Source organism: Solanum tuberosum, unplaced genomic scaffold (assembly GCF_000226075.1).
Source record: "Solanum tuberosum cultivar DM 1-3 516 R44 unplaced genomic scaffold, SolTub_3.0 scf00135, whole genome shotgun sequence".
In the NCBI taxonomy this organism is placed as follows: domain Eukaryota; kingdom Viridiplantae; phylum Streptophyta; class Magnoliopsida; order Solanales; family Solanaceae; genus Solanum; species Solanum tuberosum.
This window is the reverse complement of record NW_006239059.1, coordinates 90,402-94,964: the sequence shown is the minus strand read 5'-3', so window position 1 is coordinate 94,964 and position 4,563 is coordinate 90,402.

Sequence of the window (4,563 nt, the reverse complement as noted above, 5' to 3'; positions counted from 1 at the left end):
GGGTACGGGGAGGAGGTGGTGGAATGGGGTAAGACAAATAATTTAATTTTAAAATATATATATATATTTTGGGGGGATAGTAATACTTTAATTTTTTTATTAATATTAATAATTTATTATTTAATTTTTGTCAAAGTGGAATATTTTATCTATGTGGAATGTCATGTGTCAAGGTTTTTTTAAATAAAAGAGAGAGTGCATTACACACACCTCAGAGGTGTGTTTCTCAAACTAAAAAGTGATAGTTTAGGTATGAAACTCACACTCTCAATAGTTTAGGTATGAAACTCAAAAAAATGGGATAGTTTAGGTGTGTTTTTGACACTTATCTTTTTTTTTTATAGAGCTTTTAACGCCATGAAGGAAGATTATAAGTTTGAGACGGAGCATGAGCAGTGTATATAACATTATCATCATTATTATAAGGGAAAAGGGTCAAAAATACCCTTCAACTTTGTTTTATTAGTTGACTATACCCCTGCCGTTAAAACAAAGTTATTTATACCCTCGCCGTCACTAATTTCACCATTTATACCCCTCAACTAACGGAAATCCCCATATCAACACAAATTAATCCGAATTTTAAAAAAAAGACCCATTCCCATTTTAAACCCAATATCCTGACCCCTCTATGGTATAATCCGTATAACCCGTCAACTAATAACACAATCCCCTCTCTTCTCTTCTCTCTTCAACTTGTGCACATGTCGAAGAAAAAGCTTAGAACGATAACAATGGCCTTTTCTTACTCCATCAAAAAGTTCACATTATCATCGAAATCGTCTGCCTCAAACAAGTCGTCAATCAATTGAAGGGTAACTCTCTTCGTCCTCATTCTGTTCTTTCTTCGATTTCGACAAACCGACACAAATCAATTTGAACCCCTGTTTCTAAATCAATTCATGGTGCATTTATATTCTCAACTAATTCACAAGAAAACAATAAAACTTCATATTTTGTCCTCTGCCTCAAAGGTGTTTATTCTTCGTCATCATCAAACCCATCTCAACATATAGTAATAGAACTCAGTAAAAAGAGAGTTTTTACGCCGATTCAATGCATTTTCGACTGGCCAATGTTCAGATAATGTTTTTCAACCTAACCATGAAGCCTTTCATTTATTCAATTCCTATTTTTCCTAGTGAGTGAGGTAGTGTTTTGTTTTTCTAGTTCTGGTTAACGGGGAGCAATTCCAGCAAGTTTTAGTCATGGTCTAAACATAATAAAAATGCTTCTTTTGGATTAGGAATATGGAAAGATGATGCAACTATCAAGAGCCGATTTGGAGACCACATGTTAAGTAATCGGAACAATTTTTAGCTTTTGCTTGATCAGTTTCATCTCTTGTTAAAAAGCTTAGCTATTACTGAAAATAACGAGACGTCACAACCAAAAACCAGTTCCCTTGAGGATGAGGTTGCAGAAATCGTGAGGTTATTGGACTCTTCGTTGTTTACGCAAATTAGCGGCGGTGAGAGAAGCTTTGGGTTCTTCATTGTTGACCTAGAGGAGACAGCGGCGGGGGACAACGATGAGGAAGATTGAGTTCCTGAACTTTTGTTTTAGAGATTAAGGTGAAGTAGGTTTGAATTAAGTTAGTTGGGTCGGGTTAGGGTTTGGATTATATTGGGGTGGTGGGTTATTTTTAAAAAATTGGGTAATTTGTGTTGATTTGAGGATTTCCGTTAGTTGAGGGGTATAAATGGTGAAATTAGTGCCGGCGAGGGTATAAATAGCTTTATTTTAACGGCAGAGGTATATAGTCAACTAATAAAACAAAGTTGAGGGATATTTTTGACCACCTTTTCCCTTATTATAATTATCTAAGTCTATCTCTACTTCATTTTCTTCTTATATACCATAAGTTTTCTGGGTCTCAAATAATTCATATCATGTGTACCCACACATAGGCGATGTTGCATGCATACGAGAATTTATTCTAGTGTTTGTACTACCTTTTATCAGAATCATTTTTTTCTTCCACTACGTATACTACCTCTAGGACACTTTTTAACATTTTTACTTACTTTTCTTATTTTATTCAATATACAAAAATTAATAAAAAAAATAATATAAATAAATATTCAAGAATTAATATATTAAATAAAAGTAAGAGATGAAATAAATATAACAGGTTGTCGGAGACAAAAAAAGTAATTAAGCAACCATAAATTGATGAATTGAATACTTGAAAGTTGATTTTTTTTTTCTCTTGATGTTGTTAATTGTATAAATAATAAAGAAGAAATTGCTAGAAAACTAAGGCTTAAAGAAAAAATTGAGAGATAATAAGGAGATTGTTATAAGAAAAATGATGAAATTAAGATGGTAGATTTTCATGCCAGCTTGATCCCCCATGCATGTACAAGTTATGAATGTGACATACGATCACTTCCCATTGTATATTGACTAATCTTGCGGTGTTTTTTTCTTCTTCTTCATATAATTATGCTAATAAGTGATCTTAAAAAGAGAAGTAATGAAGTAAAGTAATCAAATGAAATAATAGAGCTAATTTTCTTGGTGTTTCAACCTAAATCCATAGATAGTGAAATGTGTTTGGTTTCAGATTCAAAGATGATTTAGTATAAGTTTCGTGAGAGCTAAGACTTAGACAAGAATCTGAATATTATAGAAAGCTTAGAACACAAAAATATTAGTGTATTGTTTTAGTATTGTCAAGAAATCAACCATTTACCACTGTAGGGGTGTACATGACTGGGTTGGTTCGAATATTTCAAATATCAAACCAAACTATTTGTATAAAAAAAATTAAAATTTATAAACCAAAATAAACTAATAAAACTTGGATTTCAACCTCGGGTTGGTTCGGTTTTTTCAAATACCAAACCAAACCAAACCATTTGTGTTTAATTTTTGAATTTTAAAATCAAACCAAACTAATAAACTTCAGATTTTTTCGGTAAAAGTATTCATACAAACATATAATTAACTTGTGCTCCAAATATTTCTTTAGTCCAGCCAAAATACAACTATCTAAGGTGTTTCTTAAGAAGATAACACAAATATGAGATTAGTGATGACGACACTAAAATATTTAATAAAAAATAATAATGAAATCATATAAAATAAATATTGCAAATTGATAAGTCATAATGAAAAGTGAAAATTTCTAATATGACATATATTATACTAATATTTTCGAGTTATAGCAGTAGATTTAGACTTTCAAGCTATAACATTAAAAATTTCAGGTTGTAACAGATTATTAAAAAAAAAAGTTATTTTTAATAATTAAAAACATTTGATTTGAAAAGAATAAAAAGATAAAAAAAAATTAAAATAAAACGTTTCTGAAGGAAAAAATGAAAAAACGGAAATAGGGGTGGCAATTAAATTTGAATTAATTTAAGATAATTATTAATTAGCATGAATTAAGGAATTTCAAACTAATTAAGAATATTCAGTTTCCTTAATTCACTCCAATTTGTTAAAATTAATTTAAAAATCTTATTTTATCCATTTTACTTTCACGTTTCTCTCTCTTCGATTTTCTTCCAGAAATTGTCACTGGCGACAAATTGAATTTTTTTTTTGGTTTGAAAAAACCTATCTTTTTTTTGTGATGGACAACTACGTAAATAAAATTTGAATTGATTGATGATAATTATTAATTAGCATAAATTTAGGAGATTCAAACTAATTAGGAATATTTAGTTTCCTTAATTCACTCTAATCTGTTAAAATTAATTAAAAAGTCTGATTTTATCCATTTTCTTCTACGTTACTCTCTCTTAGTATTTTTTTTCCAGAATTGTGTCACTGACGAGTAAATCAAGTTTTTTTTGTTTGAAAAATATTGATTTTAATCAATTTTTTTTTGTTTGAAAAATCTTGATTTTGTTGTGATGGACGACTGCTTATCTATATTAATTAAATATGGTGGTAGATGGGATCCTTCAGGTTGAATAAATGTTGGTATGAATAATTGGATGTCAACTATATACGGTTTGGATATCAATTATATGGTGTTCATTCTGATCTCCAATTAAATAGCAAAACTAAACTGTTTATGTATCCAATTGTTATGTAGTTTGTATATAACTGATATCCAAAAATTTGTATCCAATTGATATGTAGTCTGTATATAACTAGTATCCTGAAATTATGAGAGTCAATCTGTAATTCATATGTAGTTGATAATTGACTTGAAGAAAACAGTGCAAATTCTATATCATTCAATACTTAAAACTGTATCAAAAACAAATATATATCGTTCAAAAGTTAAAAAGACATGAAATACTAAAGAGTCTAAGCTGCAAATCAACTATCTCAAATTTGATCTCCGTAGTCTTGGTGTAGGATTAATTCTGGTATCTGGAGCATGTTCTTTAGCTATGCGGGATCCATCAAATTTGCTAGCAACAGTCCCAGTTACTTCACTCTCACTGATCGCGCCATCATCATTCTTCGTTTTTCCGCATTGTCATCAACCTAGTTGGAGAAATTGAAAAGGAAAACCTTCTTATTATAAAAAAAATAGGCATTATAAGAAAATACCAATTTCATACCAACATTAGTCATAATTTATACAAAAAAAAA